Source organism: Ranitomeya imitator, chromosome 1 (genome assembly GCF_032444005.1).
Source record: "Ranitomeya imitator isolate aRanImi1 chromosome 1, aRanImi1.pri, whole genome shotgun sequence".
NCBI lineage: Eukaryota > Metazoa > Chordata > Amphibia > Anura > Dendrobatidae > Ranitomeya > Ranitomeya imitator.
Window position 1 is genome coordinate 1,102,766,418 of NC_091282.1, and position 17,516 is coordinate 1,102,783,933.

The following is a 17,516-nucleotide window of genomic DNA, read 5'->3' on the forward strand; positions in this document are numbered from 1 at the left end:
AAATGGAAGATATTAGGACATGTAGAGATAGAAAATACAGGCATTGGCTTTGATATACTCACATTGTTCAGAGTCTTTTTTCCTCCAAGTTGCTTTCCTCTGTGTGGTCTGCTTCCCAGTCTGCTATGTAGTGACCTGGCAATGCCCACTGCCTCCCTTTATCACCTTGTAGGTGGGGGGTGGCTAATCAGTGTCTAGACATGTTTTTCTCTGGTTCAATGCATGCGTTCACGAATGCAAGCAAACGCATGTGCTTGCGGCAACATGCGTTCACATAGACAGCAATGCATTTTTTTTGCGCATTTGTGCCGCTAACAACCGCGTACGTTTCTAGGCGGCTAATTTACGCCTACAAAATTACTACATGTAGCATTTACCGCGCCAAACCGCAGACGACTAAACGACGCATGCGTTGCCAAACGCAATCAAACGCAGACACTTGCGTTTATAATGTTAAATATAGGAATACACAACGCATGCGGATTACTGCGGCTGAAACACTGCGGACACAACCGCAAATGTGAAACTGGCCATAGTTACCAGATTGATATAATTTATTACTCATACAATTGACTACAATATTACAAAATCCCTGACTTTGTGCAAGAATACCTTGAAGAATTGATGCGGTTTTGAAGGCAAAGGGTGGCTACTCCAAATATTGATCTGATTAAGATTTTTATTTTATCCTTTCACATTGCATTTTCCTAATTGATAAAAGTAAACTATTAGCACCTCTTTTTTAAAGAATTCCTACTTTGCAACATTTTTTCACACCTGCATAAAATTTTTGCACAGAACTATGTATGCATCTATGTTGTGGACATATACTCCCTGACACTGAAAATGAAACATTAAGAAGAACAGGTTCTGAAAATTGGGAAAGCAACAGATGTAGTTAAGAGTTGCAAATAATTTGGAAAATGCACTGTTCAGTGTTGCGTGTCCTAGTTGTTGGGAGAACAACAGCAAACTAAAATGAAAGTAAGAGGTGCGTAGCGGCGAACCTCTGCATGGATGGATTATTATTAGAATGGCAAGTAGTGATCCATTCTGTACTGCAAGTTAAATTAAATGTCACATACCAAGCCTAAAGCATCAAACAGTAACTACATGAACCATCAGAAGGTATTTGCACAACATTGGGCTATAAGCCAAACATTCAACTATTTGTTCCATTGATCTAATGTCAACACTCTCAAAGTCTATTATGTTGCAGAGAAAGATGGCAATGAAGGTTGGAATAGAGGTTTATTCTCTTTACTAATGAGTCCCACTATTTTTTTTTTTGCATGCAATGATAGCCAAATTTTGGTCTGGTGATCACGTGTGCAACACGATGACAAAACCTTAATAATTTATAAAATATTTATTATGTATCGAAAAATTATCAGTTCCCAATGAAGCTCGGTCATTGTTCCCAAACTCATTCCATACACCCACACCATGAGATAATAGTATGTCATATTCTGTAAAGGGTTTTCTCAACTTAGCAGGGCTTCACTGGAGCATTAAGATGGTGCCACAGGGGACCTTCAGCAGACCTCTGGCTGCCAGGGAAACCTATTAGCAATCCATCTACATCTATCCTAAGAAAATCGCAAGAACAGGGCTCAGAAGTGCCCCATTTGAATGGAGAAATGACCGCATCCGTGCAACCTCTCTAAATGCATCAGCCAATGCTTCATTCAAATGGGGCAAGAAAATTTGCAAAACATTTTAATCACCCATTCAGTTTTTAGAATATTTGAGGTGCTTACATACACTGCTCAAAAAAATAAAGGGAACACTTAAACAACAAAATATAACTCCAAGTAAATCAAACTTCTGTGAAATCAAACTGTCCACTTAGGAAGCAACACTGTTTGACAATCAATTTCACATGCTGTTGTGCAAATGGAATAGACAACAGATGGAAATTATTGGCAATTATCATGGGTGGTCATCTGTAGGTCTGAAGAGTACTGATATCCTGTCAGACACATCTTTAATTTTTGCACCTGGAAGACAGCACATTTCTCTTGAGGTTATAGCCAATCTGCAGATTGCGGCCTCTGTTCCTCTCAACAGGGAATCCCCCATGACCACAACGCTCCGTTTCTTCTTCACAACATTCTTCTTTCTCCATTCAGGAGGACTCTGAGGGCATCCAAGGTTGTTCTTTGTGGGCAAAAGTCTTATCTTGATGTGTTTCTCCGTCGTTCTCCTGTGAGAAAGCCTGGTATTGGTTCCTGAGCAGTATGGGTGCTGACTGCCTCTTGATCCTCCTGCTTCTCTGTGTCACTTGCTTCCATTCCTTTGTTTCTTCAGGTGCATTTGGCATTTCTTCTCTTTCTGTAACATGAAGAGATAATTCTGCTCTGTCTAAGAACTCTTCACCTTCCTTAACGATTTTCAGTGTTGCTAACATCTCTTCTAGATTTTGCAACTTTTCCCTCCAACAGGGACACAAGCTTGCATTTCTGGCATGTGAAGTTTGGCTTTTCCACTGGTAAGTCTATGAACATGTAGCAAGAAATGCACCTCACCAAATGGCTCCTGGCCGCTTCCATATTCTTACTGTAAAAAAAGATATCAAAGCGGTGAAAAATATGGCAAAATTTGCGCGCCAGTAGGTGCGCGGTTTACCGATGTCCTCCTTTCAGCTGCAACGGCCAAAATCCAGTGTTCTTTGAGCTCGCAGAGACTTTTCACTTATCCCCTAAGGCACTGGGAATATGCAAATTATCTCCTCAGGACTCTTCCCCTGGTTGAAGGTATTGAAGGATGAAGGCATTGAAGCTATGGACTGTCTAGCCCGTTCCCCAGACCTGGGACATCATGTCTTGCATCATACACCAACATCACGTTGCACAACAGACTGTCCAAGAGTTGGCGGATGCTTTAGTCCAGGTCTGGGAGGAGATCCCTCAGGAGACCATCCGCCGCCCCATCAGGAGCATGCCTAGGCGTTGTAGGGAGATTATACAGGCACGTGAAGGTCACACGCACTACTGAGCATCATTTCCTTGTCTTGAGGCATTTCCACTGAAGTTGGATCAGCCTGTAACTTCATTTTCCACTTTGATTTTGAGCATCATTCCAGCTCCAGACCTCTGCGGGATATTAGTTATGATTTACATTGATCATTTTTTGGTTTTGTTGTTATCAACACATTTCACTATGTAATGAATAAAGATTTACAACTGGAATATTTCATTCAGTGATATCTAGGATGTGGGATTTTAGTGTTCCCTTTATTTTTTTGAGCAGTGTATTAGAGGCCTGGTTTTAAAAACTACACTCCTCAAAGTATGAAAAATGGCATTTGGTCAGTTTGTCAACTGGAATTAAAGTAAAAGGGAAATTTTAACAATTACTCTGTGGATAGGCAGACTCATGGTCTTCTATTGTTCTGCTTCTCGTACTGTCCGCCACAGCAATCTGCATGTTTCTGATGAAGGTATTATTTGTGCCAAGCATTAAAATGAATGCTTCGAATTACAATGAAAGCGATCCTTTTTGACCTATATAGGATTGCCATGATTTACTAAGTTTTGTACATTGGAGTGATATCCTATCCATGCACCATTCATTGAAAAAGTACACTGACTTGTTACCCTTTGCTTTATAATTTCTAAGGCCAGTCCTGTCCAGCTCTGCAAATTTATATACTTTATGCTACAAAAGTGGAGAAAATTACAAGACTTTCATGTCACCAGCATCAAAAGCACTCATTCTTGATATTAATCTCCATGAATCTGATTCTTATGGTTTGACTGACCAACTGTGTGCAGGCTTTAGATTATACACAAACTATTACATAAAGGTTTATATTTAGGAACATTTCCACACAACTGACATTGTGGTGTGCCCATCTAAGGGCCTTAGGAGATAGCACATGACACACAGATTATCTCTTTGATGTAATCTGAACCCTTGTGCCATGCACCATCTTCATAGTCCTCTTCATTATTTATAACACAGTGTATACCGTTTGCCCAAAGTGTTGCTTTAAAAACCAAATCTAATCATTCTAGTTGAGATTAAAGGGGTTGCCGACTACCTGGATAACTCTTTTTTAAAATGAAATAGTCTTCCTTATAAAATAAAGACTCCATATTTTCAGCTCACACACCGATGCTGCTCATGTGATGTTAGCGCCAGGTTTCGCTAGACATTATTATGCCACGTTAGTACCTGAACTGTAAAGCTAGTGTCCGGCGTTAAACTCCGAACATGGAGTTCTCCTGGAAGTCTGTTTTACAGTTACAGGAGTATGGAGGAGAAGAGAGAGAAAAGATAGAAGAGAGAGTAGAAGAGTGTTCTGGTTCAAGTTTGGGTACAGTTTTGGTACCCAAACTTTGGACTGACAAACCTAAACTTCCACAGGCCGCTCATCTCTACACATTAGCCCTCCAGTCAATCAATGGACGCTATTGGGCTATTGCATTCTCACTACTTCCACTTATCCAACATTAATCTGAAGAAAGTGAGATGGCTGCAGCCGATTCGCTACAGGGCTCATGTGGCATAACAAGGTCGCCCGAACCCTGGCAGAACTGGCACCTGAATTGCTGGAATTATGGCGGTGCGGAAGGTGAGTATCTGTTATTTTTATTTTTACAGAGGTGAGTACTTAACTTAAAAATGGGTTTGTACAGGTTGTGGACAACCCTTGAAACCTGGAATGAACACTTTTTATGAATATTTTTTCCAAAGGAAAGTTGAAGATTTCCAAGAACTTGCAGTAGTAAACAGAACATTCACTCCAGTTACTTCACCACATCAGCTTTCTGTTTAAAATAAGATAACACTTCTAAAAACGTCAGAGGAGGAGCAGGAACCTTCATAATGAGGACATACGTGGTGTAGTCACCTCCGGCAATTATCGTTCTGCCGATACGCCACTGTAGCCATAGGTTCTCATTCTTTTTTGTCTTTTTTTTTTTAACTTTTCCCTGACATAATAAAATGTGTTGAGGCTGGGAGACATATTTCTAAGATGATTTTCTTCTGCAGTATCACATATATTGACAACCAGAGGGATCTGTGATGGGTTACAAAGCTTTCTGACAGGGAAAGAGGTGAAATAAAGTTGAAATCCAGATCTGTTCTGCTGAGTGAGTTTATAAGAGCAATTAGTGACTGGCAAGTCAGGTAATAAGGCAGTAGGAGTTCACAGAAAGTTTACAAGCTTCAGAAGATTCATCATTTATGATGAGACAATCTGGAAGACTTTCTACTTTGCATTGCTGGTGTTTCTAGCTGACTGTAGCAGTTATGTTTAATTTAGGTATCTTTATCTAATTTCCTTTGATAAAACATTGATGAAACACTGAAATGCCTCTGTAGTAAATGTGAAGTTCGTTCTTATAAGGGCCTTCTCATTCTGACAAGCAGTCAATGATAGAGGAGTTGTAGTATAACGCTACATGCCACATATAGCATAAATGTCACAACAAATAAATAGCATCGCAAAATATGAATAGCTGCGGAAATAATTAATGAGAATCTGGATACATCAGAGAGTGACTCCCTTCTGTTCCTCAAAAGAGGAAAAATCGTCCGTATTACTTATTGATTACTTATGTGGTACGCTATGTCCTTTAAGAGCTAACAAACCCCCCACTGAGAGACATATTAATGAGTCTTCAGAGACATTGAGCCTTTCTGTAATGGAATACTTTATTTAGTTGGGTTACTGAGGTCACCACATTATAAAGTTTTTATATTAGCTGGCATGAAAACGCAGCTTGGGCTGAATATGGGGGAATCAAGTTCCCTCGGGTAGATTAAGCAATAAAATGTTCTTCTGTAATGAAGTGTTGGGGAACTTTATGTATGGAAATGGTGCTATAAACTGTACATTCCTCCTCACATTAATCAGTGATGTCAGGGCTGGAAGGAGAGGAAGTTTGGAAAGTTTGTGAAACTTGTGTAAAGTTTAACTGTTCACTTTATTAGATGTAATAATATATGGATGCTGGCCTCCCCATATGGACATGTCATTAAACTAAGGTGGAAATTCAGTGCCACATGGGCATTATATTGACCGTTGTGAAGAAAACTGTAGATTTATTGTAGAAAAATGGTTGATACTGTTCTCTTGTTTTAAGGACACAACTGTCATTGTTCCCTATTGTTCCAGCCCATGGCCATGTGAGTAAACATGTGGAATATTTAAATACAATTGACATGTATTTTTTAGCGATAAATACAATTTGAAGGTCATATAATTTAGGTTTGCTATTGTTGTACCACAAATTCCATCTCCTGTACACTTTGAACAGGTAATTTTTGACCAACCTAACATCAGTTGTTGCTTATGAAGACTACAGAAAATTCTCTACCCAGGAAGACCTCTTGTTAGTTATCTCAGGCCATGGATCATGCTGATGTACTCATATGTGAAGTTAAAAGCTTGGCTGGAGAACTGCCACTGTTGATTCAGAGCTCATGAGAATGTATGCCTGCCTCCAGCATCTCTTTCTCCTCCATCCTTCACAGAATTTTATAAGTACCAACTGCCATCTCCTATCTCAGTAATGAGAAAATCTGAATTCACTGAGAAGAATGATTTTACCCATGAACTGAAAGTGAATGATCAGTCCAGGACAAGAAAGAAGCAGATTTCTCTGATAATACAGTGGGGCAAAAAAGTATTTAGTCAGTCAGCAATAGTGCAAGTTCCACCACTTAAAAAGATGAGAGGCGTCTGTAATTTACATCATAGGTAGACCTCAACTATGTGAGACAAACTGAGAAAAAAAAATCCAGAAAATCACATTGTCTGTTTTTTTTTAACATTTTATTTGCATATTATGGTGGAAAATAAGTATTTGGTCAGAAACAAACAATCAAGATTTCTGGCTCTCACAGACCTGTAACTTCTTCTTTAAGAGTCTCCTCTTTCCTCCACTCATTACCTGTAGTAATGGCACCTGTTTAAACTTGTTATCAGTATAAAAAGACACCTGTGCACACCCTCAAACAGTCTGACTCCAAACTCCACTATGGTGAAGACCAAAGAGCTGTCAAAGGACACCAGAAACAAAATCGTAGCCCGGCACCAGGCTGGGAAGACTGAATCTGCAATAGCCAACCAGCTTGGAGTGAAGAAATCAACAGTGGGAACAATAATTAGAAAATGGAAGACATACAAGACCACTGATAATCTCCCTCGATCTGGAGTTCCACGCAAAATCCCACCCCGTGGGGTCAGAATGATCACAAGAACGGTGAGCAAAAATCCCAGAACCACGCGGGGGGACCTAGTGAATGAACTGCAGAGAGCTGGGACCAATGTAACAAGGCCTACCATAAGTAACACACTACGCCACCATGGACTCAGATCCTGCAGTGCCAGACGTGTCCCACTGCTTAAGCCAGTACATGTCCGGGCCCGTCTGAAGTTTGCTAGAGAGCATTTGGATGATCCAGAGGAGTTTTGGGAGAATGTCCTATGGTCTGATGAAACCAAACTGGAACTGTTTGGTAGAAACACAACTTGTCGTGTTTGGAGGAAAAAGAATACTGAGTTGCATCCATCAAACACCATACCTACTGTAAAGCATGGTGGTGGAAACATCATGCTTTGGGGCTGTTTCTCTGCAAAGGGGCCAGGACGACTGATCCGGGTACATGAAAGAATGAATGGGGCCATGTATCGTGAGATTTTGAGTGCAAACCTCCTTCCATCAGAAAGGGCATTGAAGATGAAACGTGGCTGGGTCTTTCAACATGACAATGCAATGATCCAAAGCACACCGCCAGGGCAATGAAGGAGTGGCTTCGTAAGAAGCATTTCAAGGTCCTGGAGTGGCCTAGCCAGTCTCCAGATCTCAACCCTATAGAAAACCTTTGGAGGGAGTTGAAAGTCCGTGTTGCCAAGCGAAAAGCCAAAAACATCACTGCTCTAGAGGAGATCTGCATGGAGGAATGGGCCAACATACCAACAACAGTGTGTGGCAACCTTGTGAAGACTTACAGAAATCGTTTGACCTCTGTCATTGCCAACAAAGGATATATTACAAAGTATTGAGATGAAATTTTGTTTCTGACCAAATACTTATTTTCCACCATAATATGCAAATAAAATGTTAAAAAAAAACAGACAATGTGATTTTCTGGATTTTTTTTTCTCAGTTTGTCTCCCAAACTCGGCTTTGGGAAAATGGCCGCCGCGATCTCCATCTGCGCACGCGCGGCATCCCACGGCCATTTTCCTGAAGCCCCGTGCAGCAGAGCACTCCATCTGCGCACGCGCGGCCTCAGGAAGATGGCCGCCCCCACCGATGACAAGGGTAATAGCGCAGATCGCGCGCTTTTTCTTCACCTGCGCGCAGTGGATTAGGCACTTGGACATGCGCACACCACTACGCCACCAACGGAAAGCTGGGGAAGAAACAGCGATGTCACCACACCCACCTGACCTGACCAGCCTGATTGACAGGTGAAAACGGCGACTTTGGTAATGTATTTCGCAGCATAGGTGGGGAATCAGGGTACACTACATACACTATTGTAACGCACAGCGCAGGCCCTATTTAACAGTATTTTTATCTCAATCTGAAAAAACGGGGTGACAGGTTCCCTTTAAGAGAGGGATACCGATCTTCAAGCAAAATAAGGTATAAATCTTCAGTAATACCCAATTATTCTGAGGAACGCTCTTACCTGTTTTGTAGTGAGAGGCCGGGGCCAGTTTTGAATGACCTCGATTTTGTTTATTTGGGCTTTGATAACCTCCTGGCCAATCACATACTCCAAGTACCGGGCTTCCATGAGACCTGCTGCACATGTTTTGGGGTTCGCCGTCAAGCCCGCAGTTTAGAGAGAATCCACTACAACTTGCACCTGGGACAAGTGGGTATGCCAGTCAGTACTAAAGATGATGATATCATCCAAATACACTGACGCATACTTCTGATGGGGCCCTAAAATTATGTCTATCAGCCTCTGGAACGTGTCTGGGACCCCATGTAGCCCAAAAGGCAAGATGACATAGTGATAGAGACCCCCCTATGGCTTTTCTTTTGCCGACTCTATCAGAGGCACCTGCCAGTAACCCTTGGTCAGATCAAGTGTCGTGAAGTACTGGGCATACCTAAGTCTCTCAATCAGCTCATCCACTCAGGGCATTGGATAAAGTTCAAATTTTGAAACCCCATTCAACTTCTGGATATCAAAAAGATCTGCCCGGCTTCGGAATCAGTACTAGCCCACTCATTCCTGGACTCCTCAATAACTCCTTGCTGAAGCACTTGTTGCACCTCAGCCACGATGGCTTGCCTATGTGTCTCCGGTACATGGTATGGCTTCTTTTGCACCCTTACCTGAGGCTTGGTAACAATGTCATGGAGGATTACAGATGTACGGCCGGGTAGGTCTGAGAATATGTCCATATTCTGCTGTACTAATTTCCGAGCCTGCTTTCACTGCTTTTTAGAGAGAGTGTCACTTGTCTTTCACTCGTTCTTGGCCTCCTCTCGGGTCAGTGGCGGAGGGTCTCCAGTTGATTCAACTTTCCCTGTTTTTCCACACCTTTAACAGGTTGACATGATATAGTTGCTCATATTTCCTCTTCATGGGCTGTTATACTCTGTAATTGAAACCTACAAGAGAAAAAAAGTAAGCAAAACCCCTGATATAATTAACAGCTCCAACTTTTTCCCAGAGTTCATATGGCCCTTGCCACTTGACCATGAGCTTACTTTCTGCAATGGGCACTAAAACAAATATTCTATCCTCCTTTTTAAAGGACCTGTTTGTGTCCTTTCTATTGTACACTCGGCTTTGTGCTGCCTGGGCATTACAGCCGCGATCTGGTCCTGCATACTCGCCACATGCTTTATTACGCTTTATGTCTCTTTGCCTATGTCCAGCAGACCCCTGATATGCCTGTTTGAATGGAGAGCCCCGTTGAGGACTGCGGTACCTCTCAGACAGCAAACATTAAATAGGGCAATAATATATCTCAATCCTTCCCATCTTTGGAGACCTCTTTCTTCAGCTTAGATTTAAGGGTCTTGTTAAACCTTTCCACCAGATAATCTGTCTGCAAGTGGTACACTGACATGTGCAATATTTTTATCTGGAGCAAACTAAACAATTCCTTTGTAACCTTGGACATAAAAGGAGTCCCTTGATGCCTAAGGATGAATACAAAATAGAAAAAAGGTTTGAGATGCACTAAAAAAGGGGAGAATGTCTTGATGAATGCTCAAAATACAAAAAAGGATCGCAGGAAACAGCTCTCCTTACCTGTTCACGATGGATGGTAATAGTGATCCATTTTGGGTACTTGGATGTCTGGAGTCCTAATGTTCCACTGTAATTGCGTAGAATCCTGTGTTCTGGGCAATAGGATTCCAGAGCATAGGATTACTCACAAGTACAGTGCGACAATAGGACTCCCGGCATCCATCCCAATTTAACCAAGTACCCAGAATGGATCACTATTACCAGGTAATATGAACAGGTAAGGAGAGCGGTTTCTAGCCATCTTTTTTGTATTTTGAGCATTCATCAAGACATTCTCTCCTTTTTTAGCGCTTCTCAAACCTTTTTTCATTCTTCCCAAAACAGTCGCGTAAGGACGGTCTTCACCACTCCCATCACATGTTGGATCTCCCTGCACGGAGTGGAAAATGTAAGTTCCACCGTCGGATACTTGAGGAGTTCACAGTGTATACAATGACCATGACTTTTCCCCCCCAGTGGGTTCTAACCCAGAGATCAGTGATCCATGGACTAGTGTCACTAGGCTCCTTGAGTCCAAAAAAGCCTGCGCCCGGTGTCCATTGATCTGCAGCTGGCACAGGTTCTATGGGATTCATGTCTGGACTCATTGCTGGCCACCTTAGAAGTCTCCAGTGCTTTCTCTCAAAAAATTTTCTAGTGCTTTTTGAGGTGTGTTTTGGGTCATTGTCCTGCTGGGAGACCCATGACCTCTGAGGAAGACCCAGCTTTCTCACACTAGGCCCTACATTATGCTGCAAAATTTGTTGGTAGTCTTCAGACTTCATATAGCCATGCACACGGTCAAGCAGTCCAGTGCCAGAGGCAGCAAAGCAACCCCAAAACATCAGGGAACCTCCGCCATGTTTGACTGTAGGGACCGTGTTCTTTTCTTTGAATGCCTCTTTTTTTCTCCTGTAAACTCTATGTTGATGCCTTTGCCCAAAAAGCTCTACTTTTGTCTCATCTGACCAGAGAACATTCTTCCAAAACGTTTTATTCTTTTTTAGGTAAGTTTTGGCAAACTCCAGCCTCGCTTTTTTATGTCTCGGGGTAAGAAGTGGGGTCTTCCTGGGTCTCCTACCATACAGTCCCTTTTCATTCAGACTCCGACGGATAGTACAGGTTGACACTGTTGTACCCTCGGACTGCAGGGCAGCTTGAACTTGTTTGGATGTTAGGGTGCCGTCTCACAGTGGCACTTTGGTCGCTACGACGGCACGATCCGTGACACTCCAGCATCGCACCATTATCGCTCCAGCGTCGTAGACTGCGGTCACACTTCGCAATGCACGACGCTGGAGCGATAATTTCATGACGTGTTTGCGATGTAGAAGCTGTTGGTTACTATGCGCACATCGTATACAATATCGTGCACACCTTTGTTACACGATGCGATCATGCCGCCACAGCGGGACACTTAACGACGAAAGAAAGTTTCAAACGATCTGCTACGACGTACGATTCTCAGCGGGGTCCCTGATCGCAGTAGCGTGTCAGACACAGCGGGATCGTAAGTATATCGCTGGAACGTCACGAATCGTGCGGTCGTAGCGATCAAAATGCCACTGTGTGACGGTACCCTAAGTCGAGGTTCTTTATCCAACATCCGCACAATCTTGCATTGAAATCTCTTGTCAATTTTTCTTTTCCGTCCACATCTAGGGAGGTTAGCCACAGTGCCATGGGAGTAGTGTATAATCTAGATGATTCGTCAAACTCAATCTGACAGGTGCCCCGCCCCCTATCAAAGTGTATCAAAGTGTGTAACCCCTCCCCTCCTCCTGTCAGCCAGCTGTCCCTGAGGCTGGCTGATTTCCCCTTTTGATATAGTTTGATATATTTTAATTTGTTGCAGTTTGATATTATTCCCGTATTTGTGGGATAACACATGTTTATAATTATATCCTAGTCGTGTATTTATTTTACACGTGGTTTATAACACCTTTCTCATTTGTTTTATATTAGATTTTATACGTAGCTCGAGTTTGATTCTGTAAGCTGTGTTTTATTCACAGTGTACAGATATAGTGCAGAACTTTGTTTTATAACACAACCAGCTGTTTATTTGTGTTTCTACTGACCATTAACTAAATGTTTATTTTCACAAACAGAAAAGACAGATTTTCTGTTTGTACCGGTATTGTACCTGTAGGGTTATGTAGGGTTATCTGTGGGTCAGAGGTTTATAACACCTAGGTCAATTGTTGTTGTATTCGCTTTCCCAGAAAAGTTATTTGTGTCTCTACATTTCTCAGAAAAGTTATTTGTGTCGCTACTGAACATTAACTAAATGCTTATTTTCACAAACAGAAAAGACAGATTTTCTGTTTGTACCTGTATTGTACCTGTAGGTTTATGTAGGGTTATCTGCGGGGCAGTGGTTTATAACACCTAGGTCAATTGTTGTTGTATTCGTTTATTTATGTTTTATAACGCACCATGTTTGATATTGTTAATTTGATTCTGGGATAACACATGTTTATAATTATATCCTAGTCGTGTATTTATTTTACACGTGGTTTATAACACTAAAAATTCTTACAGAATATAAAAAGTAAAAACATTAAATAGTACAATGAACATACATCATTACACTTTTTACAAAATAAATTAGCTTTTTTGGTAATCCACTATTAGATGACCGTGGTATATAATTATATCCTAGGATCTGTACGATTACATACGGCATTCTGTACAGCGTGTTTTGTTCATTAAAATGTTTTATTGTCAGAACTAATTGGAAATAAAGAACACATTTTAAGCTAACTGCACTCACTTTACACAATCAGAAAAAGGAAACACACTTTAAGTTAGCTAACAGCAACGGCCTTACTAGGGATCTCAGGATCCCATGTTTAGTACTGGCATATGTTGCATAATTTTAGCACATTTCCTGTACCACAGTATATTTTATCATGTGCATCATTATTAGTCATTTAGGACTTATTTATGTTATCATGTTTTTTGCACTTTATTAATATGCTGGCCACATAGGTCAGTGATTTTTTGCACTTTATTAATATGCTGTCCACATAGGGCAGTGATTTTTGCACTTTATTAATATGCTGTCCACATATAGTATTTTTGATATCTCAAAAGGGTGTGACACATTCCCATATATTATTCCAGCTTTCTTTAATTCTACATTATTTTAGCACATATTAATTTTACAGGGACTGTGCTGCCTATAATTTGACTCCTTTTTATTCAAAGACATCTAACATATGCAGACTTTTAAAGCTTTTTACATTTCTATTGGTGTTACATTTCTATTGGTGTTACTTTTGCACATGTATTACTGATATCATGTTTTGGAACTTTATTAATACGCTGTCCACATAGGTCAGTGATTTTTTGCACTTTATTAATACGCTGTCCACATAGGGCAGTGATTTTTGCACTTTATTAATATGCTGTCCACATATAGAATTTTTGATATCTCAAAAGGGTGTGACACATTACCATATATTATTCCAGCTTTCTTTAATTCTACATTATTTTAGCACATATTAATTTTACAGGGACTGTGCTGCCTATAATTTGACTCCTTTTTATTCAAAGACATCTAACATAATAATGTGTACAAATATATATATATATATATATATATAATTTGACTCCTTTTTATTCAAAGACATCTAACATAATAATGTGTACAAACTGTAAAGCGCTGCGGAATATGTTAGCGCTATATAAAAATAAAGATTATTATTATTATATATTATTATAACATATGCAGACTTTTAAAGCTTTTTACATTTCTATTGGTGTTACATTTCTATTGGTGTTACTTTTGCACATGTATTACTGATATCATGTTTTTGCACTTTATTAATATGCTGTCCACATAGGTCAGTGATTTTTTGCACTTTATTAATACGCTGTCCACATAGGGCAGTGATTTTTGCACTTTATTAATATGCTGTCCACATATAGTATTTTTGATATCTCAAAAGGGTGTGACACATTACCATATATTATTCCAGCTTTCTTTAATTCTACATTATTTTAGCACATATTAATTTTACAGGGACTGTGCTGCCTATAACTTGACTCCTTTTTATTCAAAGACATCTAACATATGCAGACTTTTAAAGCTTTTTACATTTCTATTGGTGTTACATTTCTATTGGTGTTACTTTTGCACATGTATTACTGATATCATGTTTTTTTGCACTTTATTAATATGCTGTCCACATAGGGCAGTGATTTTTGCACTTTATTAATATGCTGTCCACATGTAGTATTTTTGATATCTCAAAAGGGTGTGACACATTCCCATATATTACTCCAGCTTTCTTTAATTTTACATTATTTTAACACATATTAATTTTACAGGGACTGTGCTTTGACTCCTTTTTATTCAAAGACATCTAACATATGCAGACTTTTAAAGCTTTTTACATTTCTATTGGTGTTACATTTCTATTGGTGTTACTTTTTCACATGTATTACTGATATCATGTTTTTGCACTTTATTAATACACTGTCCACATAGGTCAGTGATTTTTTGCACTTTATTAATACGCTGTCCACATAGGGCAGTGATTTTTGCACTTTATTAATATGCTGTCCACATATAGTATTTTTGATATCTCAAAAGGGTGTGACACATTCCCATATATTATTCCAGCTTTCTTTAATTCTACATTATTTTAGCACATATTAATTTTACAGGGACTGTGCTTTGACGCCTTTTTATTCAAAGACATCTAACATATGCAGACTTTTAAAGCTTTTTACATTTCTATTGGTGTTACATTTCTATTGGTGTTACTTTTGCACATGTATTACTGATATCATGTTTTTGCACTTTATTAATATGCTGGCCACATAGGTCAGTGATTTTTTGCACTTTATTAATATGATGTCCACATAGGTCAGTGATTTTTTGCACTTTATTAATATGCTGTCCACATAGGGCAGTGATTTTTGCACTTTATTAATATGCTGGCCACATATAGTATTTTTGTTATCTCAAAAGGGTGTGACACATTCCCATATATTATTCCAGCTTTCTTTAATTCTACATTATTTTAGCACATATTAATTTTACAGGGACTGTGCTTTGACTCCTTTTTATTCAAAGACATCTAACATATGCAGACTTTTAAAGCTTTTTACATTTCTATTGGTGTTACATTTCTATTGGTGTTACTTTTGCACATGTATTACTGATATCATGTTTTTTGCACTTTATTAATATGCTGGCCACATAGGTCAGTGATTTTTTGCTCTTTATTAATACGCTGTCCACATAGGGCAGTGATTTTTGCACTTTATTAATATGCTGGCCACATATAGTATTTTTGTTATCTCAAAAGGGTGTGACACATTCCCATATATTATTCCAGCTTTCTTTAATTCTACATTATTTTAGCACATATTAATTTTACAGGGACTGTGCTTTGACACTTTTTTATTCAAAGACATCTAACATATGCAGACTTTTAAAGCTTTTTACATTTCTATTGGTGTTACATTTCTATTGGTGTTACTTTTGCACATGTATTACTGATATCATGTTTTTGCACTTTATTAGTATGCTGTCCACATAGGTCAGTGATTTTTTGCACTTTATTAATACGCTGTCCACATAGGGCAGTGATTTTTGCACTTTATTAATATGCTGTCCACATATAGTATTTTTGATATCTCAAAAGGGTGTGACACATTACCAAATATTATTCCAGCTTTCTTTAATTCTACATTATTTTAGCACATATTAATTTTACAGGGACTGTGCTGCCTATAATTTGACTCCTTTTTATTCAAAGACATCTAACATATGCAGACTTTTAAAGCTTTTTACATTTCTATTGGTGTTACATTTCTATTGGTGTTACTTTTGCACATGTATTACTGATATCATGTTTTTTGCACTTTATTAATATGCTGTCCACATAGGGCAGTGATTTTTGCACTTTATTAATATGCTGTCCACATATAGTATTTTTGATATCTCAAAAGGGTGTGATACATTCCCATATATTATTCCAGCTTTCTTTAATTCTACATTATTTTAGCACATATTAATTTTACAGGGACTGTGCTGCCTATAATTTGACTCCTTTTTATTCAAAGACATCTAACATATGCAGACTTTTAAAGCTTTTTACATTTCTATTGGTGTTACATTTCTATTGGTGTTACTTTTGCACATGTATTACTGATATCATGTTTTTGCACTTTATTAATACACTGTCCACATAGGTCAGTGATTTTTTGCACTTTATTAATACGCTGTCCACATAGGGCTGTGATTTTTGCACTTTATTAATATGCTGTCCACATATAGTATTTTTGATATCTCAAAAGGGTGTGGCACATTACCATATATTATTCCAGCTTTCTTTAATTCTACATTATTTTAGCACATATTAATTTTACAGGGACTGTGCTGCCTATAATTTGACTCCTTTTTATTCAAAGACATCTAACATATGCAGACTTTTAAAGCTTTTTACATTTCTATTGGTGTTACATTTCTATTGGTGTTACTTTTGCACATGTATTACTGATATCATGTTTTTTTGCACTTTATTAATATGCTGGCCACATAGGTCAGTGATTTTTTGCACTTTATTAATATGCTGTTCATATAGGGCAGTGATTTTTGCACTTTATTAATATGCTGGCCACATATAGTATTTTTGTTATCTCAAAAGGGTGTGACACATTCCCATATATTATTCCAGCTTTCTTTAATTCTACATTATTTTAGCACATATTAATTTTACAGGGACTGTGCTTTGATGCCTTTTTATTCAAAGACATCTAACATATGCAGACTTTTAAAGCTTTTTACATTTCTATTGGTGTTACATTTCTATTGGTGTTACTTTTGCACATGTATTACTGATATCATGTTTTTGCACTTTATTAATATGCTGGCCACATAGGTCAGTGATTTTTTGCACTTTAATAATATGATGTCCACATAGGTCAGTGATTTTTTGCACTTTATTAATATGCTGTCCACATAGGGCAGTGATTTTTGCACTTTATTAATATGCTGGCCACATATAGTATTTTTGTTATCTCAAAAGGGTGTGACACATTCCCATATATTATTCCAGCTTTCTTTAATTCTACATTATTTTAGCACATATTAATTTTACAGGGACTGTGCTTTGACTCCTTTTTATTCAAAGACATCTAACATATGCAGACTTTTAAAGCTTTTTACATTTCTATTGGTGTTACATTTCTATTGGTGTTACTTTTGCACATGTATTACTGATATCATGTTTTTGCACTTTATTAATATGCTGTCCACATAGGGCAGTGAT